The sequence below is a fragment of the Globicephala melas genome, chromosome 1, assembly GCF_963455315.2.
Source record: "Globicephala melas chromosome 1, mGloMel1.2, whole genome shotgun sequence".
Classification (NCBI taxonomy): Eukaryota; Metazoa; Chordata; class Mammalia; order Artiodactyla; family Delphinidae; genus Globicephala; species Globicephala melas.
In genome coordinates this window covers 56065878-56081814 of record NC_083314.1, presented here as the reverse complement: position 1 = coordinate 56081814, position 15937 = coordinate 56065878, and the positions used below count along the sequence as shown (strand labels likewise).

Sequence of the window (15937 nt, the reverse complement as noted above, 5' to 3'; positions counted from 1 at the left end):
TTGCCACTGTAGGTCTCTGCTTCACGCACAAAGATCTCAATGTCAGCTCCAGTAGACATAAGGCCTTGTCTCCTGTCCTTGTGAGGCCATTAAAACCCAATCACATTGGTTATTAAGACCTACAAACCCTTCCAAGTTTTTATTTTACTCTCGAGTTTTGGCCATGGGAATTTCCCCTCCTTTCTTGTAAATTCTTGTAAATATGCATTGAAAAGAATGCCTGCTGTACTTTGTCTAGCATTTCTAGATGTTTTGCATTGGAAAAGGTACCAGATACTCTAGTCCACTATATTGCCAGAAACAGAAGTCTTCATCGTTCTTTATTGCTCAAGTTTAGGTCACCTAAAGACAAAGCCAAATTTATCCTCCAAATTATTTCTCTTCTAAAATCTAAATCACCATACTTCCCCAACTTTGTAAGACAGTGGAAAGGCAGAATCCATTGTCAATTTTATTATTATCGACCTAATTTCCACATTCTTCTTTTATGAAAAACTGTAAATTATAGAACTGGTCGTGTTTTCCTCTTGCTTTGACTACTAAAGAGTACACAACCACAGCAAATATTAAAAATCTAGGGCTTCCCTGGTGGCGCAGTGGTTGAGAATCCGCCTGCTAATGCAGGGGACAAGGGTTCGAGCCCTGGTCTGGGAAGATCCCACATGCCATGGAGCAACTAAGCCCGTGTGCCACAAATACTGAGCCTGTGCTCTAGAGCCCGCGAGCCACAACTACTGAGCCCACGTGCCACAACTACTGAAGCCTGAGCGCCTAGAGCCCATGCTCTGCAAATAGAGAAGCCACCGCAATGAGAAGCCCGTGCACTGCAACGAAGAGTAGGCCCCGCTCGCCGCAACTAGAGAAAGCCCGCACACAGCAACGAAGACCCAACGCAGGCAAAAAAAAAAAAAAAAAAAAAATCTATATTCAACATTTCTATTCTCAGCCTTCCAGGCAGTCTTGCCATCAGAGGATTCTTGCTCTGGCCTTCCCCTGTGCAGCACCTGGTCTCACAGGCCTCTTTTTCTCCCTCCCTGTTTATAATCGACAGCCTCAGATTCAAATCAATCCTCTCTCTCTCTCTCCCTCTCTTACTCACTCCTTCCCTCCCCTCCTCCCTCCCTCCAGTGCACTCCAGATTAGGTCTCTCTCTGGTTCCTTTCCAAATGAACATATAAAAATTCATCTAGATGTGTGATATATCTAAGGCTTCCCCACTGGCATAGTCCATCTTCCTTAGAAAGCAAAATAAATAAATAAAAATGCTCAACTCTATGGTCCCAGAATTGCTTCCCATCCTCTTAAATCTCTTAGGGGGCTTTAGACCAAGATTAAATCTAGGGTGACCTTGTTCCTTCTTGAACTTGAACTAGTAGTTCATCTCCCTCCCTTCCCACCACCCCAGAGAGCCACAATTTATCTCCCTCTCCCTACAATTCAGATAGCTTCTCCTCCTCGGTCTACCTCAGTCTAACCCACTCCATCCTGGTGACCCAGCTGGAATGTCTAAACCGACCCCTAAATGAAGTGAGGATGATTATCAATTACCATGAAATATATATAGTAATCAGTGGCCTGATGCTCTGAGATACCTAACTCTGACTTATAAACCATGGAGCTTCCAAGGATAAAATTAAGAGTTTTGAGTGACTTTTATTACAAAAATAGAAATAAAAAGAAGAACTTTACAAATACTTTATATAAAACAGAATGCTCAAGTATCAAGACCTTTAAATTTCATGACTTTGCCCAAATGGGCCTCTAGCCATTTACCTGAAAAATACTCTCAAATCTTTGGGGAATGTTGGCCACAAACTCTCAGCTAACACTAATTCCTTATGACCTGTAATACCACTCTACAATATACCAGTCTGAGCAGGGGTTTATGGGAGTCAGGTGATAAATGGAGTTCTAACCCAATGGCAACTTATAGTATTCCCCAGGGAGTTCACATATCCTGTAATTGTTTCTTCAGTTTAAGAGAATAAAATAGTAGAATTCCCTCATTGGCCCTGACCTATAGAATAAGAGCTATCATTATAGGAAGAACCCTAAGAACACCTTGGGGCAGCAATTCCTCCCAAGCCAAACAACAGAAACAAGAGCAGCACCTCAGTCAAAATTAACTTGAATGAGAAATAATGCCTATTGTCTCCCCATTTTACTCTCCCATGCTAGCCAATGCCAGAGACCAAGGGGACCTAGAGAATAAGAATGGATTTCCATAACCATAACCCACTACTGCTGATATTATATACATGACTTCCTTAATGGACAAGATTCATAAAGCCCCTGAAATTCTGTATACCCCTGTTGATTTGGTTACTAGGTTTTTTTCCTTTGTTCCTGTCTATACTGACAGATCCTAGAGGACAGGATACAGGATGCAACAAACATCTTAAATGCTTTACTAAGATGTCATGGTAAGAGGAATAGGTAATGAACCCTGAGCAACTAGCATGTCTAAGCACTGCTTAGTATTAAAATAAATGATTAATCCAGCACATATATAAACACAGTGAAGTGGAAAAAGAGCCAGTTTTGGAATCAGAAGGCCTGGTCTCTTGTATCAGCTCTGTGGCTAAACTGTTTACCCGGAGGATCTCAATTTCCTCATCTATCAAATGAGGATTCATATCTCATAGGATTGTCTTAATAAATAAATATTTTACATGAAAACACTTCCAGGAGGAGATCAAGAGGGTGGAGTAGGAGGATGTTGAGCTTCCATCCCTCGATGAATACATCAAAAATACATCTACAACTCTCACTGAAAATAAGCTGGAGACTGGCAGAAAGGCTCTTCTACAGCCAAGACTGTAAAGAAAGATCCACACTGAGTTGAGTAGGAAGGGGAGAGAAGTGATCAGATCAGAGCTCCACACCCCTACCAAGGGACACAGAAGGAGGGGATATCATGGGCTCCTGCCGGGGTGTGAGGACTTTGAGTCACATTTTGGACACCCCAGGCCTGGGGTCTGATACTGGGAAGATGAGTCACCTTAGCTGGTTTGAAAACCAGTGGGACTTACTAGAGGGCTCTAAGAAAGAGGACTCTACTCATGAAGAATGTACTCACATACATGCTTACTCCCAGGAACAAGGCAGAAGAAGCAGACTGAAACTGCTCTGGGACACTGGGTGGTTTCCAGTACTCACCCCAGTGCACGCCCCTTCCTTCACTGGGCATCTGCTCCAGCCCCTCTTGCTCCAGTACAACTCCCCAGTAGGGCAAAGGCTGCTGTTGCCAAGGAGAGTGTGCACCTGGGAGAGATAAAGCCAGTATGGACCCAGAATTGCATCTGAACCGGGCAAGGGCAGCTAGTGCTGGTGCTCGCAGAGGCAACAGGTCAGAAGATGTCTGGAGCTCTGACTGGCATGCTGGGGCCATCCCAGCGCACGTCCTGACCTACACTGGGCACCCATTTCAGCCCCTCTTGCCCCAGCACTGCTCCCTACAGGGGTGAAGGTGCCATTGCTGCAAGGAGGGAGAGTAAACACACAGAGGGAATAGAACCAGCTTGCACCTGACCCTCAGGGCTTCTGCTCCAGCACCTTGGGACCTGCCTCCAACACCTGATAGGGTAGCGATGGCCACTGAGCAGAGGATAAGCGCCAGCCAATGCTTGGCTCTGGCTCAAGCCCCTCCATCTCCAGCTCCACCTCCCACCAAGGTGATAGCTGCCAGCTCACCCTGAGGGGAGATGTGACCCATGCTCACTTCAGACCCATTTCTTCCACCAAAGCCACTGGGCACACACAAACTGCATAGGGACACATCCACACAAGGATACCACTTCAAGACTGGGATAGGTAACTGTTTCACCTAATTTATAGAGATAGAGAAAGTTAAACAAAATGAGAAGACAGAAGAATTTGTTTCCAACAAAAGAACAAGAAAAAACCCTGAAAAAACAACTAATGAAAGAGAGAGAAATTATTTACCATGTAAAGACTTAAAAGCATTAGTAGTAAGAAAGCTAACTGAACTTGGGGGGAAAATAGGTGAACACAGTGAGAATTTTAACAAGGAACTAGAAAATTTAAAAAAAAGAACCAGTCAAAGCTGAAGAATATAATAACTGAAATGAAAAACACACTAGAAGGAATTAACAGTAGACTAGGTGATACAGAAGAATGCATAAGTGATATGGAATTTAGAATAATGGAAATCACTCAATTGGAACAGCAAAAAGGAAAACAAACTTTAAAAAATGAAGACAGTTTAAGGGATCTCTGGGACAACATCAAGCATACTAGCATTTGCATTACTGGGGTCCCAGAAGGAGAAGAGAAAGAGTAGAAAATTATTTGATTAAATTATGGCCAAAAACTTCCCAGAGCTGAAGAAACAGATTTCCAGGTACAGGAAGCACAGAGAATCCCAAATTAAATGAAACCAAACAGCCTCACACCAAGACATACAATTAAAATGTCAAAAGTTAAAGTGAGAATATTAAAGGCAGCAGAGAAAAACAAATAGTCACATACAAGGGAAGCCCCATAAGGTTATCAGATATATTTTTTCCACAGAAACTTTGCAAGCCAGCAGAGAGTGGCATCATATATTAAAAGTGCTAAAAGGGAAAACCTATAATCTAGGATACTATACCCAACAAGGATATCATTCAGAATTGAAGGAGAGATAAAGAACTTCTCAGACAAGCAAAACTAGAAGAGTTCACCAATACCAAGCCAACAATACAAGAAGTGTTAAGGGTCTTCTCTAAGTGGAAAAGAAAAGACTACAAAAAGAAGTAAGAATATATAGGAAGGGAAAAAAAAATCCCACTAGTAAAGACAAATATATAGTAAAGGCAGTACCATCAACCATTTAAAAACAGCTAGTACAAAGATTAAAAGACAAAAATAGTAAACTCAAAATAACTACAATAAACAGTTAAGGGATAGACATGAAGATGTAAACTATGACACCAAAAACACAAAATGTGGGGGCAGAGTCAAGATGGTGGACTAGGAAGACATGGAGTTCATGTCTCCTCACAACTAGGGCACCCACCATGCACTGGTGGGGGACCACAGACACCTAAGGGGATGGGAGGAACCCCCAGGTGACTGGGTAGGATGTGTGGGGGAGGGAGGCAGGAAGGAGAAGTAGAGGCGGGATGGGACCAGCATCCCTGAACAGCAGCTGGGAGAGGGGAGGGTTTCCCAAGCTCTGAGGGGCCCACCCACAGTGAGGGGATCAACAAACACAGGCAGAGACCCTTGGGAGATCAGGGGATCAGAAGGGAATGTGGCCAGCATTTCCCCTGCTGCCTTGGGCCCTGGGGAGCCTGCTGAGGTCCCAGGTCTAATCCTTCACCTTCTGAGGCTCCCTGCAGCTGTGCTGAGCCTGAGCCCTGCCCCCACACCTCCACCCAGGGCCTTACCTCTGAACTCTGCACTCTGAGGCCCCCACTAGCTGTGCTCCCTTTACTGGATGTGTGGGTCCTGAGCTTAGGCCCCACCCCCGTTCCAACTCCGTCTGCCTAAGCCCCACCCCACCTAAGCTCCATCCCCCACAGCCAAGACATTTTCTAGCCCTTTTTTTTTTTTTTTTTTTTTGAGGTTGTGGTTCTCTTTTACCTTTTTGTTGTTGTTTCATTTATATTTTAATTTTTTCTAATTTTATTTTATTCTTTGTTATTGTTCTGCTCCTTTTGATTTGCCCCCACCTTTTTTTTTTCTATTGTGGTTCTGTTTTACCTAGTTCTTGTTGTTTCAATTATATTTTTATTTTTTCTAATTTCCTTTTATTTTTTGTTATTGTATGGCTCCTTTTTTTTCTTTTCATTTGTTGTGTGGGATCTTGGTTCCCAGGCCAGGGGTCAGGCCTCAGCTCCTGCAGTGGGAGTCCAAACTGCTGGACTAACAGAGAACCATAGACCCCAGGGAATATTAATCAGAGTGAGGTCTCCCAGAGGTCCTCATCTCAGCACCAAGACCTGGCTCTACCCAACTGCCTGCAAACTCCAGTGCTGGATGCCTCAAGCAAAACAATCAGTAAGACAGGAACACAGCCCTACCCATCAAAAAAAAAAAAAAATTAGATGACAAAATAACATGTTTCAGATGAAGGAACAAGGTAAAAACTTACAAGACCAAATAAATGAAGAGGAAATAGGCAACCTACCTGAAAAAGAATTCAGAGTAATGACAGTAAAGATGATCCACAATCTCGGAAAGAGAATAGAGGCACAGATCGAGAAAATACAAGAAAGACCTAGAAGACCTAAAGACCTAGAAGAACTAAAGAACCAACAAACAGTGATGAACAACACAATAACTGAAATGAAAAATTTGCTAGAAGGAATCAATAGCAGAATAACTGGGGCAAAGAGCGAATAAGTGAGCTGGAAGATAGAATGGTGGAAATAACTGCCGAGGAGCAGAATAAAGAGAAAAAGAATGAAAAGAATTGAGGACAGTCTAAGAAACCCCTGGGACAACATTAAACACACAAACATTCAAATTACAGGAGTCCCAGAAAAAGAGAAAGCGATAGGGTCTGAGAAAATATCTGAAGAGATTATAGTCAAAAACTTCCCTAACATGGGAAAGGAAATAGTCACCCAGGTCCAGGAAGTGCAGAGAGCCCCATACAGGATAAACCCTAGGAAAAACACACCAAGACACATACTAATCATACTAACAAAAATTAAATTCAAAGAAAAAATATTGAAAGCAGCAAGGGAAAAGCAACAAAAAAGATACAACAGAATCCCCATAAGGTTACCAGCTGATTTTTCAACAGAAACTCTGCAGGTCTGAAGGGAGTGGCAGGATATATTTAATGTGATGAAAGGGAAAAACCTACAACCAAGAATATTCTACCCAGCAAGGCTCTCATTCAGATTTGATGAAGAAATCAAAAGTTTTACAGACAAGCAAAAGCTAAGAGAATTCAGCACCATGAAACAGCTTTACAACAAATGCTAAAGGAACTTCTCTAGGTGGGAAACACTAGAGAAGAAAAAGACCCACAAAAACAAATCCAAAACAATTAAGAAAATGGAAACAGGAACATACATATCGATAATCACCTTGAATGTAAATGGATTAAATGCTCCAACCAAAAGACACAGACTGGCTGAATAGACATGAAAACAAGACCCATACATATGCTGTCTGCAAGATACCCACTTCAGACCTAGGGACACATACAGACTGAAAGTGAGTGGATGGAAAAAGATATTCTATGCAAATGGAAATTACAAGAAAGCTGGGGTAGCAATACTCATATCAGATAAAATAGACTTTAAAATAAAGTCTGTTATTATAAGAGATAAGGAAGGACACTACATAATGATCAAGGGATAAATCCAAGAAGAAGACATATCAATTATAAATACTTATGCACCTAATATAGAAGCACCTCAATACATAAGGCAAATGTTAACAGCCATGAAAGGGGAAATTGACAGTAACAGGATAATAGTGGGGACATTAACACCCCACTTATACTAATGGACAGGTCATCCAGACAGAAAATAAGGAAACAAAGCTTTAAATGACACAGTAGACCAGAAAGCTTTAATTGACATTTATAGGGCATTCCACCCAAAAGTGGAAAAATACACTTTCTTCTCAAGTGCACATGGAACACTGTCCAGGATAGATCACATCGTGGGTCACAAATCAAGCCTCAGAAAATTTAAGAAAACTGAAATCATATCAGCATCTTTCCAACCACAACACTATGAGATTAGGAATCAATTACAGGAAAAAAAAAACTGTAAAAAACACAAACACATGGAGGCTAAACAGTGCACTGCTAAATAACCAAGAGATCACTGAAGAAATCAAAGAGGAAATTAAAAAATGCCTAGCACAAATGACAATGGAAACACAATGACCCAAAACCTATGGGACACAGCAAAAACAGTTCTGAGAGAAGTTTATAACAATTCAATCTCACCTCAAGAAACAAGAAAAATCTCAAATAAACAATCTAACCTCATACCTAAAGCAACTAGAAAAAGAACAAAGAAAACCCAAAGTTAGTAGAAGGAAAGAAATCATAAAACTCAGAGCAGAAATAAATGAAATAGATATGAAAAAAACCATAGCAAAAATCAATGAAACTAAAACCTAGTTCTTTGGGAAGATAAACAAAATTGATAAACCTTTAGCCAGACTCATCAAGAAAAAAAGGGAGAGGACTCAGATCAATAACATTAGAAACGAAAAAGGAGAAATTACAACTGACACCACAGAAATACAAAGGGTCATGAGAGACTGCTACAAGCAACTGTACGAAATAAAATGGACAACCTAGAAGAAATGGACAAATTCTTGGAAAGATACAACTTTCCAAGACTGATCCAGGAAGAATTAGAAAATATAAACAACCAATCACAAGAAATGAAATTGAAAGGGTAATTAAAAATCTTCCAACAAGCAAAAGTCCAGGACTAGATGGCTTCACAGGTATATTCGATCAAACATTTAGAGAAGAGATAACACTTATCCTTCTCAAACTATTGCAAAAATTTGCAGAAGGAGGAACACTCCCAAACTCGTTATACAAGGCTAATATCAACATGATACTAAAACCAGACAAAGATATCACAAAAAAAGAAAGCTACAGACCAATATCACTGATGAACATAGATGCAAAAACCCTGAACAAAATCCTAGCAAACAGAATTCAACAACATATTAAAAGGATCATACACCATGATCAAGTGGGATTTATCCCTGGGATGCAAGGATTCTTCAATATATGCAAATCAATCAATGTGATATATCATATTAGCAAATTAAAGAATAAAAACCATATGATCATTTCGATAGATGCAGAAAAAGCTTTTGACAAAATTCAACACCAATTTATGATAAAAAACTTTCCAGAAAGTGGGCATAGAGCGAACCTACCTCAACATAATAAAGGACATATATGACAAACCCACAGCAAACATCATTCTCAATGGTGAAAAACTGAAAGCATTCCCTCTAAGATCAGGAAAAAGACAAGGATGTCCACTCTCACCATTATTCAACATAGTTTTGGAAGTCCTAGTCATGGCAATCAGAGAAGAAAAAGAAAGAAAAAATATAAATTGGAAAAGAAGAAGTAAAACTGTCACTGTTTGCAGATAACATGATACTATACACAGAAAATCCTAAAGATGCTACCAGAAAACTACTAGAACTAATCAATGAATTTGGCAAGGTTGCAGGATACAAAATTAATGCACAGAAATCTCTTGCATTCCTATACTCTAACAATGAAAGATCAGAAAGAGAAATTAAGGAAAAGATCCCATTCACAATTGCAACAAAAAGAATAAAATATCTAAGAATAAACCTACCTAAGGAGGCAAAAGACCTGTACTCAGAAAACTATAAGACACTGATGAAACAAATCAAAGCTGACACAAACAGACGGAGAGATATACCATGTTCCTGACTGGAAGAATCAATATTGCGAAAATGACTATACTGCCCAAAGCAATCTACAGGTTCAATGCAATCCCGATCAAATTACCAATGGCACTTTTCACAGAATTAAAACAAAAACATTTTACAATTTCGGTGGAAACACAAAAGACCCCAAATAGCCAAATCAATCTTGAGAAAGAAAACTGGAGCTGGAGAAATCAGGCTCCCTGTCTTCAGACTATACTACAATGTTACAGTAATCAAGACAGTATGGTACTGGCACAAAAACAGAAATATAGATCAATGGTACAGGATAGAAAGTCCAGAGATAAACCCATGCACCTATGATCACCTAATCTACGACAAAGGAGGCAAGAATATACGATGGAGAAAAGACAGTCTCTTCAATAAGTGGTGCTGGGAAAACTGGACAGCTACATGTAAAAGAATGAAATTAGAACACCACCTAACACCATATACAAAAATAAACTCAAAATGGATTAAAGAACTAAATGTAAGACAGGACACTATAAAACTCTTAGAGGAAACATAGGAAAAACACTCTTTGACATAAATCACAGCAAGATCTTTTTTGACCCACCTCCTAGAGTAATGGAAATAAAAACAAAAATAAGCAAATGGGACCTAAGTAAACTTAAAAACTTTTGCACAACAAAGGAAACTATAAACAAGACGAAAGGACAACTCTCAGAATGGGAGAAAATCTTTGCAAACCAAGAAACAGACAAAGGATTAATCTCCAATATATACAAGCAGCTCATGCAGCTCAGTATCAAAGAAACAAATAACCAAATAACCCAATCCAAAAATGGGCAGAAGACCTAAATAGACATTTCTCTAAAGAAGATATACAGATTGCCAACAAACATATGAACGGATGCTCAACATCACTAATCATTAGAGAAATGCAAATCAAAACTACAATGAGGTATCACTTCACACTGATCAGAATGGCCATCCTCAAAAATATCTACAAACAGTAAATGCTGGAGAGGGCGTGGAGAAAAGGGAACCCTCTTGCACTGTTGGTGGGAATGTAAATTGATACAGCCACTGTGGAGAATAGTATGGATGTTCCTTAGAATACTAAGAATAGAACTACCACATGACCCAGCAATCCCACTACTGGGAATATATCCTGAGAAAACTATAATTCAAAAAGTCACATGTCCCTGGTCCAGGAAGATCCCACATGCTGGGGAGCAACTAAGCCCATGTGCCGCAACTACTAAGCCTGTGCTCTAGAGCCCATGAGCCACAACTACTCAGCCCACATGCTGCAACTACTAAAGCCCTTGTGCCTAGAGCCTGTGCTCTACAACAAGAGAAGCCACAGCAATGAGAAGCCTGTGCACCACAAAGAAGAGTAGCCCCCACTAGCCACAACTAGGGAAAGCCCGTGTGCAGCAACAAAGACCCAACACACCCAGAAATAAAAATAAATAAATGAATAAATTTATTTTTTAGGGCTTCCCTGGTGGCTCAGTGGTTGAGAGTATGCCTGCCGATGCAGGAGACACTGGTTTGTGCCCCAGTCTGGGAGGATCCCACATGCCGTGGAGCGGCTGGGCCCATGAGCCATGGCCGCTGAGCCTGCACGTCCGGAGCCTGTGCTCCACAATGGGAGAGGCCACAACAGTGAGAGGCCCGCGTATCACAAAAAAAAAAAAAAAAATTATTTTTTAAAAAAAGTCACATGTACCCCAATGTTCATTGCAGTACTATTTATAATATCCAGGACATGGAAGCAACCTAAATGTCCATTGACAGATGAATGGATAAAGAAGATGTAGTACATGCTTACAATGGAATATTACTCAGCCATAAAAAGGAATGAAACTGGGTTGTTTGTAGTGTTGTGAATGGACCTAGAGTCTGTCATACAGAGTGAAGTAAGTCAGAAAAACAAATATCATATATAAATGCATGTATGTGGAATCTAGAAAAATGGTACAGATGAACATATTTGCAGGGCATGAGTAGAAACACAGATGTAGAGAACGGATGTGTGAACACAGGTGGGGAAGAGGAGGGTGGGATGAATTGGGAGACTAGGTTTGATCTAAATACATTACCATGTGTAAAATAGATAGCTAGTGGGAACCTGCTGTCACAGGGAGTTCAGCTTGGTGATCTTTGATGAGCTAGATGGGTGGAATAGGGGGGAGGTCCAAGAGGGAGGGGATATATGTATACATATAGCTGGTTCACTTCATTGTACAGCAGAAACTAACCCAACATTGTAAAGCAATTATACTCCAATAAAAAAATAAAATAAAATAAAATAAAAACAAAACCCCACAAAACGTGGTGGAGAGGTGTAAAAATGTAGATCTTTTATACAGTGTTTGAACTTAAATGACTATCAGTTTAAAACAAGTAGACATAGTTATAGGTCTTCATACATGAACCCCATGATAACCACAAATCAAAAACCTCAATAGATACACAAAAACTAGAGAGAAAGGAAAACAAGCAAACCAATAAGGAAAATCATCAAACCACAAGGGAAGGAACTATAAAAGGAAGAAAAAAACAGAGAAGAACTACAAAAGAACTAGAAAACAAGTAACAAAGTGGCAATAAGTACATACCTATCAATGATCACTTTAAATGTCAATGGACTAAATGCTTCAATCAAAAGACATAGGTGAATGATTGAATAAAAACAGACCCATCAATATGCTGCCTACAAGAAAACCACTTCGGAGCTAAAAGACACACAGAAACTGAAAGTGAGTGGATGGAAAAAAGATATTTCCTGCAAATGGAAATGGAAAGAAAACTGTGGTAGCAATACTCATATCAAAAAGTAGTCATTAAACAATGTCTATAACCAAAGACAAAGAAGGGTATTATATAATGATAAAGGGATCAATACAAGAAGAGAATATAACGTTCATTAACATATGTGAACCTAATGTAGGAGCACCTAAATATACGAAGCAAATATTAACAGACAAAAAAGGAAGAAATTGACAGTAACACAATAATAGTAGGAGACTTTAACAACCCACTTACATGAATGGACTAATCATCCAGACAGAAAGTCAATAAGGAAACAGTGGTCTTAAATGACACATTAGACCAGTTGGGACTTAACAGATATCTACAGGAAATTCCATTTAAAAAAAAGCAGAATATGCATTCTTTTCAAGTGCACATGGAATGTTTTCCAGAATAGGTCACATGCTGATCACAAAACAAGTCTCAACAAACTTAAGAGGATAGAAATTTTATCAAGCATTTTTCCAACCACAACAGTATGAAACTAGAAATCAATTACACAAACAAAAATGGGAAAAGCAGAAACACATGGAGACTAAACAATATGCTACTATAAAACCAATGAGGCAATGAAGAAATCAAAGAATAAATCAGAATATATCTCTAGACAACTGAAAATGGACATGCAACTTTCCAAAATCTATGGGATGCAGAAAAAGCAGTTTTAAGAGGGATGGCGATACAGGCCTACCTCAAGAAACAAGAAAAAAATCTGAAACAATCTAACCTATCACCTAAAAGAATTAGTAAAAGAAGAACAAACAAAGCCAGTCAGCAGAAGGAAGGATATAAAAAAGATCAAGAAGGAAATAAATAAAACAGAGACAGAATAGAAAAGATCAATGAAACCAAGAGCTAAATTTTTGAAAAGATAAACAAAATTGATAAGCATTTAGTCAGGCTCATTAAGAAAAAAAAAAGACAGAAGACCCAAGTAAACAAATTAAGAAGTGGGAGAGGAGAAATTACAAATGATATGACAGATACAAAAAAATCATAAGAGCATACTATGAACAGTATGCCAATGAATATGCCAACGAATTGGACAACTTAGAAGAACTGGATAAATTTCTAGAAACATATACTCTTCCAATACTGAATCAGGAATAAACAGATAATCTGAAGAGACAAATCACTAATAGTGAAATTAAATTACTAATTAAAAACTCCCAGCAAATAGAAGTCCAGGACCAGATGGCTTCACAGGGGAATTCTACCACACATGCAAAGAAGAGCTATCCTTCTCAAACTATTCCAAAAAATTGAAGACAAGGGACTACTCCCAAGTCATTCTATGAGGCCACCATTACCCTGACACCAAAAGTAGACAAAGACACTACCAAAAAAAAAAATTACAGGCCAATATCTCTGGTAAATATAGATGCAAAAATTCTTAATGAAATATTAGCAAACTGAATTCAACAATATATAAAAAGGATCATACACCATGATCAAGTGGGATTTATTCCAGGGATGCAAGTATAGTTCAATACCCCCAAATCAATCAATATGATATACCATATTAATAAATGAAAGGATTAAAAATCACGTGATCATTTCAATAGATGCAGAAAAAGCATTTGACAAAATTCAACATCCATTCATGATAAAAACTCTCACCAGAGAATACCCTGGCAGTCCAGCGGTTAGGACTCTGTGCTTTCACTGCCAGAGGTATGGGTTCAATCCCTGGTTGGGGAACTAAGATCCCACAAGCTGTGCAGCACAGCCAAAAAAAAAAAAAAGTCTCACTAAAGTGGGTATAAAGGGAACATATCTTATAATAATAAAGGCCCTTTATGATAAACCCACAGCTAACATCATACTCCATGGTAAAAAGCAGAAAGCTTTTCCTCTAAAATCAGGAACAAAACAAGAATGTCCACTCTCACTACTTGTATTTAACACAGTATTGGAAGTCCTAGCCAGAGAAATCAGACAAGTTAAAGAATAAAGGGCATCCAAATTGGAATGGAAGAAGTAAAACTGTCACTATTTGCAGATGACATGATACTATTTATAGAAAAACCTAAAGTCTCCACCAAAAAACTATTAGAACTAATAAATGAATTCAATAAAGTTACAGGATAAAAGATTAATACACAGAAATCTGTTGCTTTTCTATACACTAATAGTAAATATCAGAAAGAGAAAGCAAGAAAACAATTGTATTTAAAATTGTATCAAAAAGAAAATGCTTAGGAATAAAACTCAGCAAGGAGTTGAAAGACATTTACTCTGAAAACTATAAAACACTGATGAAGGAAATTGAAGATAATACAAAGAACTGGAAAGATATCCTGTGTTCATAGATTAGAAGAAATAATATTGTTAAAATGTCCATACTATCCAAAGCAATCTACAGACTGAATGCAATCCCTATCAAAATACCCATGACATGTTTCATAGAACTGAAACAAATAATCTTAAAATTTATATGGAACCACATAAGACCCCCAATTAGCCAAAGCAACCTTGAGAAAAAAGAGCAAAGCTGGAGGTATCATGCTCCCTGACTTCAGACTATACTACAAAGCTATAGCACCCAAAACAGTATGGCACTGGCACAAAAACAGACACATAGATCAATGGAACAATAAAAAGCCCAGAAATTAACTCACACTCTTATGATCAATTAATCTATGACAAAGGAGGCAAAAATATACAATGTGGAAAAGACAGTCTCTTCAATAAGTTTTGCTGAGAATACTGACAGTTCATGTAAAAGAATGAAATTAGAACATCTTCTCACTCAATCTACAAAAATAAAGTCAAAATGAATTAAAGACCTAACTGAAGACCGGAGTCCATAAAAGTCCTAAAACAAAACACGGGCAAACACTCTTTGACATAAATCATAGCAATATTTTCTTGGATCTTTCTCCTCAGGCAAAGGAAACAGAAGCAAAAATAAACAAATGGGAAGTAATTAAACTTAAAAGCTTTCACACAGCAAAGGAAACCACTGACAAAACAAAAAGACAATGAATGACAGAAAATATTTGCAAAGGATATGACTGATAAGGGGTTAATATCCAAAATATATAAACAGCACATACAACTCAATATCAAAAAAAGCAAACAACTCAATTAAGAGCTGGACAGAAGAACTGAATAGACATTTTTCCAAAGAAGACATACAGGTGACCAACGGAAAATGAAAAGATGCTCAACATCGCTAATCATCAGAGAAATGCAAATCAAAACCACAATGAGATATCATCTCACTCTTGTTAGAATGGCTATCATCAAAAAAGACCACAAATAACAAACACTGGTGTGAATGTGGAGAAAAGGCAACCTTTGTACACTGTTGGTGGGAATGTAAATTGGTGCAGCCACTACGGAAAGCGGTATGGAGGTTCTTCAAAAAATTAAAAATTGAACTACCATATGATCCAGCAATTCCATTCCTGGGTATATATCCTAAAAAAATGAAAATGATAATTCAAAAAGATATACGCACCCCAATGTTCATAGTAGCAGTATTTAAAATAGCCAAGATATGGAGGCAATCTAAGTGATCATCAACAGAAGAATTGATAAAGAAGATGTGGTGTATACATACAGTCACACACACACACAATGGAATATTATTCAGCCACAAAGAATGAAATTTTGTCATTTGCATCAACATGGATAGACCTAGAGAATATTATGCTTAGTGAAAAAAGTCAGAAAGACAAATACTGTGTGTTATCACTTATATGTAGAATTAAAAAATAACACAAACAAATAAATA

At 38.5% G+C, this 15937-nt stretch overlaps 1 protein-coding gene across 2 annotated transcripts in view; it reads right to left on the bottom strand.

The window, feature by feature from the left end:
* The window catches only part of TNFSF18 (TNF superfamily member 18), a 389686-nt gene that overhangs the window by 298223 nt on the left and 75526 nt on the right, over nucleotides 1-15937 (bottom strand). The window lies entirely within an intron of this gene.